General features: G+C 44.3%; 1 pseudogene; it reads right to left on the bottom strand.

Annotated features, from left to right (window-relative positions):
* Positions 1-15,718, bottom strand: part of LOC143290084 (leishmanolysin-like peptidase) — a 44,294-nt pseudogene that overhangs the window by 10,481 nt on the left and 18,095 nt on the right.

Genomic DNA, 15,718 nt, shown 5'->3' with positions numbered 1-15,718 from the left:
TGTCACACTGCCCCTGTCTCCCCATCTGTCTCCATCTGTCAGTCTGCACCTGTCTATCCATCTGTCACACTGCCCCTGTCTCCCCATCTGTCACACTGCCCCTGTCTCCCCATCTGTCACACTCTGCCCCTGTCTGTCTATCCATCTGTCACACTCTGCCCATGTCTATCCCGCGTTACACTCACACAAAAGCCGTTTTGTCTTCTCAGCCTTTCTCTCAACACCCCCCCCTCCCCTATTTCCCAGCCAAGGCCGCCCCCCCCCCCCCCAACTCCTCCACCCTGTTGCTCTCTAGGAACTCCATGACTTTGCTGCATCATGACACGGGACTTGTGACAGGAACACACCGTGTGATTGGTGTGACAATGGCCTAGTGTCAGAATAAAAACTAGAAAAATTTACATTTACTTGCTTGTTGAATAAAGTTTTTACCATAACAATACACATGTGACTGAATGGGTTTTTTTCGTGTTACTGTGTGTGAGATTTTGCAAGTATTCAAAAGCAACAACAACAGTGCATACATAGTTGTGTAGACGCCGTCTCTCTCTCTCTCTCACACACACACACACACAAATGTTCAAACTAACACTGACAGAGCTGGGTTTTAACGAGTCATGACAACGTCCTTAAAGTCAAGGCTTCCTTCACACTAAGCCTTGCCAGTTGCTATCAAGATGACAAAACTGCTGTTTGAACAAAAACACACTGCAGTGGAACCTAACAAAAGCTCACTGACAATGTCCAAGTCATGGAAGTGTTAGAGTCGATTAGCACTACAACAATCACGTGCACGGAAAAGTCACAAAAACTAAACTGGCATTAACCCCTTCAACACCGGGGGTGTTACAGCATTGGTAGGCCTCCATGCTACACTGATGTGGAAACAGAAAACTGGCTGTTTTTCTTCCAAATTCCGTGTGGACACATCCAGAAATAGTGTGGAAGCTGGTTCCCTTTCTTTGCGGTTTGTGCATCATGTAGAAACATGAATATTGTTTTATTGAGACATAATGACGCCACAGCAATTCTTTGGCATTGACTCAATGAGTTCACACACACGCACGCACACCCATGTCCACCCTCACCACTTTCCCACACACTGTCAGCGAGCTTTTGTCCCACAACGATGTGCTTTCATCCACAAACCTACATGCATGACAAGTGGAGACTTTGAAGCCACAGTGTGTCTTCCCACCCCCGCCCCCTTCCAAATTCCTGGGATACACATACAGACCTTCACTGCAAAGTACACGTTTCCTTGACAACTATAACCTTCACTGCAAAGTACATGTTTCCTTGACAACTATAACCTTCACTGCAAAGTACATGTTTTCTTGACAACTATAACCTTCACTGCAAAGTACACGTTTTCTGGACAACTATAACCTTCACTGCCGAGTACAGGTTTTCTGGACAACTATAACCTTCACTGCCAAGTACATGTTTTCTGGACAACTATAAGCTTCACTGCCAAGTACATGTTTTCTGGACAACTATAACCTTCACTGCAAAGTACATGTTTTCTGGACAACTATAACCTTCACTGCCAAGTACACGTTTTCTGGACAACTATAACCTTCACTGCCGAGTACAGGTTTTCTGGACAACTATAACCTTCACTGCCGAGTACATGTTTTCTGGACAACTATAAGCTTCACTGCAAAGTACATGTTTTCTGGACAACTATAAGCTTCACTGCAAAGTACATGTTTTCTGGACAACTATAAGCTTCACTGCAAAGTACATGTTTTCTGGACAACTATAACTTCCACTTCAAGAGGAAGAAAAAGGAAAGACGAGAAATGGGGAGAGACAGACAGACAGAGAGACAGACAGAGAGACAGACAGACAGACAGACACCAACCCTGTGTCCTCCATCATAGCCAGCGTGATGCGAGAGATGACAGAATTCTGTGTGTATGTTCCCGTCATTGCTTCGTTCTGCACACACATCGCCGTCACCTCCATTATCACTTCGTCATCACCTTCAGCAGCATCATCATCATCATCATCACCTCTGTTATCAGTATGTCCTCAACACTCCATCATCATCATCGCCTCAATTAACACTATGTCCTCAACACTTCATCATCATCATCATCATCGCCTCAATTAACACTATGTCCTCAACACTTCATCATCATCATCGCTTCTGTTAACACTATGTCCTCAACACTTCATCATCATCATCATCGCCTCTGTTAACACTATGTCCTCAACACTTCATCATCATCATCGCCTCAATTAACACTATGTCCTCAACACTTCATCATCATCGCCTCAATTAACACTATGTCCTCAACACTTCATCATCATCATCATCATCACCTCCATTATCAGTACGTCCTCAGCACCTCTATCATCATCATCATTGCCTCCATTATCAGTATGTCCTCAACATTCCATCATCATCATCATCAACACCATCATCATCACCATCACCTCCATCATCAGCATGTCCTTTCACCTCCATCATCACCATCATCATCAACACCATCACTAAATCTAATACAAGTGTGACACAATGTCAGGAAGCTCTACAGCTGTGTGGAGAACCTGCAGCACACAGCTGCCTTCACAGAGACCGGAGTGTCCATGGACGGAATGAGAAGAATTTCAGTTCAGAGCCATTTTCTTCTTCCTTTCAAGATTGGTGAGAGAGGAGAGGGGTGCATTTTCAAGGTGCTTTACCCAATACACAGCTTTTTCAAGGTACTTTACCCAATACACAGCTTTTTCAAGGTACTTTTCCCAATACACAGCTACCCAATACACAGCTTTTTCAAGGTAATTTACATACACATCTTTTTCAAGGTGCTTTACCCAATACACAGCTTTTTCAAGGTGCTTTACCCAATACACAGCTTTTTCAAGGTGCTTCACCCAATACACAGCTTTTTCAAGGTACTTTACCCAATACACAGCTATTTCAAGGTACTTCACCCAATACACAGCTTTTTCAAGGTACTTTACCCAATACACAGCTTTTTCAAGGTGCTTCACCCAATACACAGCTTTTTCAAGGTACTTTACCCAATACACAGCTTTTTCAAGGTACTTTACCCAATACACAGCTTTTTCAAGGTACTTTTCCCAATACACAGCTACCCAATACACAGCTTTTTCAAGGTGCTTCACCCAATACACAGCTTTTTCAAGGTGCTTCACCCAATACACAGCATTTTCAAGGTACTTTACCCAATACACAGCTATTTCAAGGTACTTTTCCCAATACACAGCTTTTTCAAGGTACTTTTCCCAATACACAGCTACCCAATACACAGCTTTTTCAAGGTGCTTCACCCAATACACAGCTTTTTCAAGGTGCTTCACCCAATACACAGCATTTTCAAGGTACTTTACCCAATACACAGCTTTTTCAAGGTACTTTTCCCAATACACAGCTACCCAGTACACAGCTTTTTCAAGGTGCTTTACCCAATACACAGCTTTTTCAAGGTACTTCACCCAATACACAGCTATTTCAAGGTACTTCACCCAATACACAGCTTTTTCAAGGTGCTTCACCCAATACACAGCTTTTTCAAGGTACTTTACCCAATACACAGCTTTTTCAAGGTGCTTCACCCAATACACAGCTTTTTCAAGGTACTTTACCCAATACACAGCTTTTTCAAGGTACTTTACCCAATACACAGCTTTTTCAAGGTACTTTTCCCAATACACAGCTTTTTCAAGGTGCTTCACCCAATACACAGCTTTTGTTTACCCAATACACAGCTTTTTCAAGGTACTTTACCCAATACACAGCTTTTGGTTACCCAATACACAGCATTTTCAAGGTACTTTACCCAATACACAGCTTTTTCAAGGTACTTTACCCAATACACAGCTTTTTCAAGGTACTTCAGTTACGAGATAATGGGTGTGTTGACATGATAATGGGTGTGCAAGATAATGGATGTGTTAACAAGGCACTGTACAGTAATTCCAAAGTACTACAAGATAATGGATGTGTTAACAAGGCCCTTTACAGTAATTCCGAAGTACTACCAGATAATGGGTGTGTTAACAAGGCACTGTACAGTAATTCCAAAGTACTACAAGATAATGGATGTGTTAACAAGGCACTGTACAGTAACTCCAATGTACTACAAGATAATGGATGTGTTAACAAGGCACTGTACAGTAATTCCAAAGTACTACAAGATAATGGATGTGTTAACAAGGCACTGTACAGTAACTCCAATGTACTACAAGATAATGGGTGTGTTAACAAGGCACTGTACAGTAACTCCAATGTACTACAAGATAATGGATGTGTTAACTAGGCACTGTACAGTAATTCCAAAGTACTACAAGATAATGGATGTGTTAACAAGGCACTGTACAGTAATTCCAAAGTACTACCAGATAATGGGTGTGTTAACAAGGCACTTTACAGTAATTCCAAAGTACTACAAGATAATGGATGTGTTAACAAGGCCCTTTACAGTAATTCCAAAGTACTACAAGATAATGGATGTGTTAACAAGGCACTTTACAGTAATTCCGAAGTACTACAAGATAATGGATGTGTTAACAAGGCCCTTTACAGTAATTCCAAAGTACTACCAGATAATGGGTGTGTTAACAAGGCACTTTACAGTAATTCCGAAGTACTACCAGATAATGGGTGTGTTAACAAGGCACTGTACAGTAATTCCAAAGTACTACAAGATAATGGATGTGTTAACAAGGCACTGTACAGTAATTCCAAAGTACTACCAGATAATGGGTGTGTTAACAAGGCACTTTACAGTAATTCCAAAGTACTACCAGATAATGGATGTGTTAACAAGGCCCTTTACAGTAATTCCAAAGTACTACCAGATAATGGGTGTGTTAACAAGGCCCTTTACAGTAATTCCAAAGTACTACCAGATAATGGATGTGTTAACAAGGCCCTTTACAGTAACTCCAAAGTACTACAAGATAATGGGTGTGATAACAAGGCACTGTACAGTAACTCCAAAGTACTACAAGATAATGGATGTGTTAACAAGGCACTGTACAGTAACTCCAAAGTACTACAAGATAATGGGTGTGTTAACAAGGCGCTTTACAGTAATTCCAAAGTACTACCAGATAATGGGTGTGTTAACAAGGCACTTTACAGTAATTCCAAAGTACTACAAGATAATGGGTGTGTTAACAAGGCACTGTACAGTAACTCCAAAGTACTACAAGATAATGGGTGTGTTAACAAGGCACTGTACAGTAACTCCAAAGTACTACAAGATAATGGATGTGTTAACAAGGCCCTTTACAGTAATTCCAAAGTACTACCAGATAATGGGTGTGTTAACAAGGCACTGTACAGTAATTCCAAAGTACTACAAGATAATGGGTGTGTTAACAAGGCCCTTTACAGTAATTCTAAAGTACTACAAGATAATGGGTGTGTTAACAAGGCCCTTTACAGTAATTCCAAAGTACTACCAGATAATGGATGTGTTAACAAGGCCCTTTACAGTAATTCCAAAGTACTACAAGATATGGGTGTGATAACAAGGCACTGTACAGTAACTCCAAAGTACTACAAGATAATGGATGTGTTAACAAGGCACTGTACAGTAACTCCAAAGTACTACAAGATAATGGGTGTGTTAACAAGGCGCTTTACAGTAATTCCAAAGTACTACCAGATAATGGGTGTGTTAACAAGGCACTTTACAGTAATTCCAAAGTACTACAAGATAATGGGTGTGTTAACAAGGCACTGTACAGTAACTCCAAAGTACTACAAGATAATGGGTGTGTTAACAAGGCACTGTACAGTAATTCCAAAGTACTACAAGATAATGGGTGTGTTAACAAGGCACTGTACAGTAACTCCAAAGTACTACAAGATAATGGGTGTGATAACAAGGCGCTTTACAGTAATTCCAAAGTACTACCAGATAATGGGTGTGTTAACAAGGCACTGTACAGTAACTCCAAAGTACTACAAGATAATGGGTGTGATAACAAGGCGCTTTACAGTAATTCCAAAGTACTACCAGATAATGGGTGTGTTAACAAGGCACTGTACAGTAATTCCAAAGTACTACAAGATAATGGGTGTGATAACAAGGCCCTTTACAGTAATTCCAAAGTACTACAAGATAATGGGTGTGATAACAAGGCCCTTTACAGTAATTCCAAAGTACTACAAGATAATGGGTGTGTTAACAAGGCCCTTTACAGTAATTCCAAAGTACTACAAGATAATGGGTGTGTTAACAAGGCACTGTACAGTAATTCCAAAGTACTACCAGATAATGGATGTGTTAACAAGGCCCTTTACAGTAATTCCAAAGTACTACCAGATAATGGGTGTGTTAACAAGGCCCTTTACAGTAATTCCAAAGTACTACAAGATAATGGGTGTGTTAACAAGGCCCTTTACAGTAATTCCAAAGTACTACAAGATAATGGGTGTGTTAACAAGGCCCTTTACAGTAATTCCAAAGTACTACCAGATAAAGGGTGTGTTAACAAGGCACTTTACAGTAATTCCAAAGTACTACAAGATAATGGGTGTGATAACAAGGCACTTTACAGTAATTCCAAAGTACTACAAGATAATGGGTGTGTTAACAAGGCACTGTACAGTAACTCCAAAGTACTACAAGATAATGGGTGTGTTAACAAGGCACTGTACAGTAATTCCAAAGTACTACCAGATAATGGGTGTGTTAACAAGGCACTTTACAGTAATTCCAAAGTACTACCAGATAATGGGTGTGTTAACAAGGCACTTTACAGTAATTCCAAAGTACTACCAGATAATGGGTGTGTTAACAAGGCACTTTACAGTAATTCCAAAGTACTACCAGATAATGGGTGTGTGAACAAGGCACTGTACAGTAATTCCAAAGTACTACCGGATAATGGGTGTGTTAACAAGGCCCTTTACAGTAATTCCAAAGTACAAGAACTCTGACCTAAAAGATGCGGTGCCTTTTTTTTTTTTTTTATTTAACAGTAATTCCAAACCGTGTGACCTCTGACTATTGTTATTTATTTATTTATTTATTATTGTTATTAAGTTTTATTATTATTATTCTTACTACTACTTTTTTTTTTTTTTTTTTTAAACATTATAGTTATTTATTATCTATTTATTTATTTGTGTAAGCTTATCTATTATTTATTCACCTTTTTTTTATTTTCTTTTTTCCTCAAGGCCTGACTAATCGCGTTGTTACACTGCTGGCCAGGCATCTGCTTGGCAGATGTGGTGTAGCATATATGGATTTGTCTGAACGCAGTGACGCCTCCTTGAGCTACTGAAACTGAAACTGACCTCGAATATGCGTTTTTCCCAGTGAGTGATGGCAGTGCCGTCAACGCCCTGGTCCTCTAGCTCCGCCCCTTCCAGTGTGGAGGCAGCCAAAGTGCTCTCGTACTTCTCTCTGAAACAATGACAACTGCATTCAGGTACGTGTGTCCCCCAGTGTGGGGCAGCCAAAGTGCTCTCGTACTTCTCTCTGAAACAATGACAACTGCATTCAGGTACGCGTGTCCCCTAGTGTGGGGCAGCCAAAGTGCTCTCGTACTTCTCTCTGAAACAATGACAATTGCATTCAGGTACGTGTGTCCCCCAGTGTGGGGCAGCCAAAGTGCTCTCGTACTTCTCTCTGAAACAATGACAACTGCATTCAGGTACGTGTGTCCCCCAGTGTGGGGCAGCCAAAGTGCTCTCGTACTTCTCTCTGAAACATTGATAATCAGGCATTGGACTGACCTTGACTTTTGGCTATGGGGTCTTTAACCTGTTCAACCCAAATGATGTGAGACTGACCTTGACTTTGGGGGTGACCACCACGTTAGGCTATGGGATCTCTAACCTGTTCAACCCCGATGAGGTGAGACTGACCTTGACTTTTGGGGTGACCACCACGTTGCTATGGGGTCTTTAACCTGTTCAACCCAGATGAGGTGAGACTGACCTTGACTCTGGGGGGTGACCACCACGTTAGGCTATGGGGTCTTTAACCTGTTCAACCCAGATGATGTGAGACTGACCCTGACTTTGGGGGTGACCACCACGTTAGGCTATGGGGTCTTTAACCTGTTCAAACCAGATGATGTGAGACTGACCTTGACTTTGGGGGTGACCACCATGCTGATGACTTTCCGTGTGGGGCCGGTGTACACGGACCAGTCAGCGCGTGTGAACTGCTTCACCGTCTTGTCGCTCCACATGTACATGGCTCGTCTGAAACACAGTGCACACAGACGCCAACCCCGGTCAAGTCTTTGCAGGAACAATCAGGAAAGTTGGCCGGAACATTCTGAATTTGGTAGGAACACTCACAGCCTGAGCCACACCAGCAAACAGGCACAAACGCTGTTTGACCCGAGACGCAACTTGATTCAGCTGCGTTCTTTCTTGTTCGGGGCAAACGATTAAGCTGATTGGTCAACTCAATGTTTCAATGTAAACACGCATGCAAGTAGCCGAGCATCGCCACGTGAGATCAAGGTTAGTAGTGACTAACCTGGCCTTGTGATTGATAAGTCTTGAGTGTCTGGGTAATGTTACAACAGGAAATCATGTGACCTTGCTAAGCAGTCTGAAAATGAACACGTCGGAACAATTTCGATGTTGGAGTAACGTCAGAACAAACGGAGATCAAGCGTAACAAAATACACCGAAATCCTAACAGTTGGCATATCTGAGTGAAGTCCCCTTTATTCTTCTGCGTACAGAGGCTGCAGCTCCCACAGTCACTCGTATGTCTGAGTGGGCTTTTATGTGTATATGAACATTCTTACACCACCATTTAGGCAGCCACACTCCGTTTTCGGGGGGGTTTGCATGCTGATTATTTTCTTGTTTCCACAACTTATCAAACACTTTTAAGGCAAGAAGTGGAGTGATGGCCTAGAGGTAACGCGTCCGCCTAGGAAGCGAGAGCGAATCTGAGCGCGCTGGTTCGAATCACGGCTCAGCCGCCGATATTTTCTCCCCCTCCACTAGACCTTGAGTGGTGGTCTGGACGCTAGTCATTCGGATGAGACGATAAACCGAGGTCCCGTGTGCAGCATGCACTTAGCGCATGTAAAAGAACCCACGGCAACAAAAGGGTTGTCCCTGGCAAAATTCTGTAGAAAAATCCACTTCCATAGGAAAAACAAAACAACACGCAGGAAAAAATACCAAAAAAAAAGGGTGGCGCTGTAGTATAGCGACGCGCTCTCCCTGGGGAGAGCAGCCCGAATTTCACACAGAGAAATCTGTTGTGATAAAAAGAAATACAAATACAAATACAAACACTGACATGGACTTTAACATGCATATCTGATCTTCTGCATGCGTATACACACGAAGGAGGTTCAGGCACTAGCATGCATACATATGTTGCAATAACTGACAAGAAAAAAGGAAAGAAAGAAAGAAAAAGAAGGAAATCACAACACACATGTTCACATATACACAGACAGAGAAACAGAAAGAGGGGGGAAAGACAGACAGACAGACAGACAGAAACGTGGAAAGATGTCAAACTATGTAAAACATCATATTCTTCTACACTAGACATCAAAAAATCAACTGTAAATAATCAAATATATGCAAATAGGTAAAGTGGAAAAAGCATGAGAATTTTGTCTTCGTGACATATATACTGACACTGACTAAGCAAAACTGACAGGCTGGGAATATGCACATTCATGTACATGAATAGAATCTCATGCATACACAGATATACACATAAACACACATATGATAATGCAAAAAGTGGAATTCTTTCAACACCTTTTTACTATTATATAATGAGTTTTTTAAGGCAAGAAATTTTTATAACAAACTGAATGTAATTCTTTTTTTTTCCAGTAAATCTGGCATGACATGTTTTTATAAGTGACATGTTCTATTTTAACTCACTCAGTACGGCCAGTCCTCTCTTCTCCTTTACACGGGCCCCTCGGATGTCCAGTGGGTGTCTCAATGACCCAACCTTTAGCTTCTGTCGTCAGAACTGTGGTATTCTTTGTCAACATTCACCTCTTCAGTACAAGAGCCTTCCGCTTGCAATATTTTGATGATGGTAACTGGGGTGAAATGCTGTTCACTTCGTCTCTTTCGCTGTTCGTATGGAGAGAGTTAACCAGGGAATCTTTACCAAAGAACGCTTACTTTCCGTCAAATTTGACTGGCTTCCCTGTCAATTGACTCCTCTTTGTCAATGGATTGCCATCAGAGTCTCTGTAAAAGGCGTAAAGCCCTGCTGTAAAACCCTGCAACATAACATTGAGACAGTTGACACTCTCTGTAAAAGATGTAAAGGCCTGCTGTAAAGCCCTGTAACACAGACAGTTGACACTCTGTAAAAGGCATAAAGCCCTGCAACATAACATTGAGACAGTTGACACTCTCTGTAAAAGATGTAAAGGCCTGCTGTAAATCCCTCCAAAAGTAATACAGAGACAGTTTTATGTATCAGTGTGAGTGTGAATGTATATATGAGTGTGAGTGTATATATATATATATATATATGTGTGTGTGTGTGTGTGTGTGTGTGTGTATGTGTGAATATATGTGTGTGTGTGTGTGTGTGTGTGGATATGTGTGTGTATGTGTGAATATATGTGTGAATATATATGTATGTGTGTGTGTGTGTGTGTGTGCGCGTGCGTGTGTGTGTGTGTGTGTGTGCGTGGATATGTGTGTGTGTGTGTGTGTGTGTGCACGTGTGCATGCGTGTGTGCCTGCATCTGTCTGCCTGAATGCATGCGGGTATGTCCAGGTCAGTGAGATGGCACTGAATCAAAAACAGCTCCATCATTCCACGAACGAGGACTGTGAAAAGCTGCAAACAAGTCATCACACAACTGACGAAGTGAAAGACACAAAGAGAGCTGCAGTGGCCCAGTGGTAAAGTGCCTGACGAGGAAGCCACGTTTCTCCAGGTTCCAGTTCCATTCACACACCACAATTAGCGGAGGAAGTGGAGGTGGCGTGCGGTTGGCGTTGTTGAGAGAGGCAGAGGTAGAGGGCCTAGAGTGATCGCAAATCGATTGCCATCGTGCCTTAATTTTAGCCCGATCTCCCAATCGAGCCACATAATTTTGCGACCTGTTTGAAGACATAACTGGACACAAAACAGAAAAGCCAAACAATCGATAGATAGAAAATGTGAAAAAAACTTAGCCGTATGAAGTGCACAGGAACAGGTGTCGAGATGGCTGCCGGAAAAAGAGGGCGCTAGCCAGGGGGACAAAGGGGAGGTTACCTACTTCCAGGAAGTTATCGGCCGTAGTACTTTCATTTTCTCCGCATAGGCGGATAGTAGTTTGCACAGGACAGGAATGTCAGACCCCTGCCGGAGTCTGCACTAGTTGGGTCACGGTTAAGTATGTGTAATTAAATTTTTGTTTTACTCCCCCCTCTACTCCACCTTGAGTGGTAGTCTGGGTGTTCAGGAGTCGGATGAGATAATAAACCAAGCTCCCCTGTGCAGCATGTACTTAGCACACATCAAAGAACCCATGGCAACAAAAGAGTTGTCCCTGGCAAAGTATTGTCGAAAAATGTCCACTCTGATAGTAAAACAAGTACACTTGGAGACAGGGGAAAAACCGTAGACATGCTCCCCCTAGGGACAGCAGCCTGAATTTCATACAGAGATACCTGCTGTGCCAAAAAGCAATACAAAACACCTGTTGTGCCAAAAAGCAATACAATACAACACCTGTTGTGCCAAAAAGCAATACAATACGATACAACAAAACACCTGTTGTGCCAAAAAGCAATACAATACGATACAACAAAACCCAACACAAATACACTTGGAGTAAGACACAGAACAGAAAGGCACTGCGACTGTAGCCCTGCGTTCTCCCTGGGGAGAGCAGCCTGAATTTGACACAGAGAAATCTGTTGTGACATAAAATGACACAATACAATACAACATGAATATAACACAACACAATGCAACACAAATACAGTTGGAGCAAGAACAAGAACAGAACTGCACTGCAACTGTAGCCATGCGTTCTCCCTGGGGAGAGCAGCTGGAATTTGACACCGAGAAATCTGTTGCGACAGATACAAAGAGACAGACAGGGGTACGGAGGAGAGAGAGAGACTCGAACCAAGGCATGCAGGATCTCGTGTTTCATGGTGGAGCGCAGCTGCTGTCTCTCCTGCCAGCTGTCCGAGATGGAGTGGGGACAGATGCTGAAGTACCCCGCCACTGGTCTGTCTCACACACACACACACACACAATGTAGATACACACACATGTATATTCAGATAATACACACACACACACAAATGTAGACACGCACACATGTATATTCAGATAATACACACACACACACAATGTAGATACACATGTATATTCAGATAATACACACACACACACAATGTAGATACACACACATGTATATTCAGATAATACACACACACACACACAATCAATGTAGACACGCACACATGTATATTCAGATAATACACACACACACACAATGTAGATACGCACACATGTATATTTAGATAATACACACACACACACACAATCAATGTAGATACGCACACACACACACACACAATGTAGATACGCACACACACACACACAATGTAGATACGCACACATGTATATTTAGATAATACACACACACACACACAATGTAGATACACACACATGTATATTTAGATAATACACACACACAATCAATGTAGACACGCACACATGTATATTCAGATAATACACACACACACACAATGTAGATACGCACACATGTATATTTAGATAATACACACACACACACATGTATGTAGATAAACACATTTAGATCTATACATATACACACTGATGTATCTCCATATATCTCTGCACATCTCTCTCTCTCTCTCTATATATATATATATCTATACATACCTATATATCTATATCTATAGATAGATACAGAGACACACACACACACATTAATTATTATCATAGATATTGTATTCATATAGACATATAGGGTCAAAGATCTTTTTCTTTCCAGGCTACATCACTGTGGAACAAACTACCAGAAAATTGGCGTCATTCTGTCTCCCTGAAATCTTTTAAGTCTGCTCTGAAAACATTTTTCCATCAGCAGTAACAGCAGGTTGTTTTGGTGTTTTTTTGTTGTCCTGAACTTGGTGTGATCTGGTTTTGGGTGCATGTTTCGTTGTGGAGAGGCTGTTTGCGGTGTGCATATGGCAGGGTGCTGGCTTGTGTCCGTGCGTGTGTGCATGCCTGAGTGTGTGTTGTAGGGGTGTTTTCTGGAGGGCATCACGGGTGGGTGGTTTCCAATGGTCAGTTGTGTGAGTGTTTTCTGGCACCAGCTTCCATGTGGGGTGGTGGTTGTGGTGAGAATTGATGGTGGTGGTGGTGGTGGTGGTGAGGATGATGATGGTGATGGTGGTGGTAGTGGTGAGGATGATGGTGGTGGTGGTGGTAGTGAGGATGATGATGGTGATGGTAGTGGTGAGGATGATGATGGTGGTGGTAGTGGCAGTGGTGGTGGTGAGGATGATGGTGGTGGTAGTGGTGGTAGTGGTGAGGATGATGGTGGTGGTGGTGAGGATGATGGTGGTGGTGGTGAGGATGATGGTGGTGGTGGTGATGATGGTGGTGGTGGTGGTGAGGATGATGGTGGTGGTGGTGGTGAGGATGATGATGATGGTGGTGGTGAGGATGATGATGGTGGTGGTGGTGAGGATGATGGTGGTGGTGGTGGTGGTGGTGGTGGTGGTGGTGATGGTGGTGGTGGTGATGATGGTGGTGGTGGTTGTGGTGGTGGTGAGGATGATGGTGGTGGTGGTGGTGAGGATGATGATGGTGGTGGTGGTGGTGGTGGTGGTGGTGGTGGTGGTGGTGGTGAGGATGGTGGTGAGGATGGTGATGGTGGTGGTGGTGAGGATGATGGTGGTGGTGGTGGTGAGGATGATGATGGTGGTGGTGGTGGTGGTGAGGATGATGATGGTGGTGGTGGTGGTGGTGAGGATGATGATGGTGATGGTGGTGGAGGTGAGGATGATGATGGTGGTGGTGAGGATGATGATGGTGGTGGTGGTGGTGGTGAGGATGATGATGGTGATGGTGGTGAGGATGATGATGGTGATGGTGGTGGTGGTGGTGAGGATGATGATGGTGGTGGTGGTGGTGGTGAGGATGATGATGGTGGTGGTGGTGGTAGTGGCAGTGGTGGTGGTGAGGATGATGGTGGTGGTGGTAGTGAGGATGATGGTGGTGGTGGTGGTGGTGGTGAGGATGATGGTGGTGGTGAGGATGATGATGATGGTGGTGGTAGTGGTGGTGGTAGTGGTGGTGAGGATGATGGTGGTGGTGGTGAGGATGATGGTGGTGGTGGTGGTGGTGGTAGTGGTGGTGGTGAGGATGATGGTGGTGGTGGTGGTGGTGGTGAGGATGGTGGTGGTGGTGGTGAGGATGATGATGGTGGTGGTGGTGGTGGTGGTGAGGATGATGATGGTGGTGGTGGTGGTGGTGGTTGTGGTGGTGGTGAGGATGATGGTGGTGGTGGTGGTGAGGATGGTGGTGGTGGTGAGGATGATGGTGGTGGTGGTGGTGATGATGGTGGTGGTGGTGGTGGTGGTGGTGAGGAGGATGGTGGTGGTGGTGGTGGTGAGGATGGTGGTGGTGGTGGTGGTGGTGGTGGTGATGATGATGATAGTGGTGGTGGTGATGGTGGTGGTGGTGAGGATGATGATGGTGGTGGTGGTGGTGGTGAGGATGGTGATGGTGGTGGTGAGGATGATGGTGGTGGTGAGGATGATGGTGGTGGTGGTGGTGGTGAGGATGGTGGTGGTGGTGGTGGTGAGGATGATGATGGTGGTGGTGGTGGTGGTGAGGATGGTGATGGTGGTGGTGAGGATGATGATGGTGGTGGTGGTGGTGGTGAGGATGATGATGGTGGTGGTGGTGAGGATGGTGGTGGTGGTGGTGGTGGTGGTGAGGATGGTGGTGGTGGTGAGGATGGTGGTGGTGGTGGTGGTGAGGATGATGATGGTGGTGGTGGTGAGGATGATGGTGGTGGTGGTGAGGATGGTGATGATGGTGGTGAGGATGATGGTGGTGGTGGTGGTGGTGAGGATGGTGGTGGTGGTGGTGATGATGAGGATGATGATGGTGGTGGTGAGGATGATGGTGGTGGTGGTGGTGGTGAGGATGATGGTGGTGGTGGTGGTGGTGATGATGGTGGTGGTGGTGAGGATGATGGTGGTGGTGGTGGTGGTGAGGATGATGGTGGTGGTGGTGGTGAGGATGGTGGTGGTGGTGGTGAGGATGATGGTGGTGGTGGTGGTGAGGATGATGATGGTGGTGGTGGTGGTGAGGATGGTGGTGGTGGTGGTGAGGATGATGATGGTGGTGGTGGTGGTGGTGGTTGTGGTGGTGGTGAGGATGATGATGGTGGTGGTGGTGGTGGTGAGGATGATGATGGTGGTGGTGGTGAGGATGGTGGTGGTGGTGAGGATGATGGTGGTGGTGGTGGTGAGGATGGTGGTGGTGGTGAGGATGATGGTGGTGGTGGTGGTGAGGATGGTGGTGGTGGTTGTGGTGGTGGTGAGGATGATGGTGGTGGTGGTGAGGATGATGGTGGTGGTGGTGAGGATGGTGGTGGTGGTGGTGGTGAGGATGATGATGGTGGTGGTGGTGGTGGTGAGGATGATGATGGTGGTGGTGGTGGTGGTGAGGATGATGATGGTGGTGGTGGTGAAGATGGTGGT

This window comes from Babylonia areolata, chromosome 15, assembly GCF_041734735.1.
Source record: "Babylonia areolata isolate BAREFJ2019XMU chromosome 15, ASM4173473v1, whole genome shotgun sequence".
In the NCBI taxonomy this organism is placed as follows: domain Eukaryota; kingdom Metazoa; phylum Mollusca; class Gastropoda; order Neogastropoda; family Buccinidae; genus Babylonia; species Babylonia areolata.
Note: the sequence above shows the minus strand (reverse complement) of the source record. Positions and strands in the feature narration are given on the sequence as shown.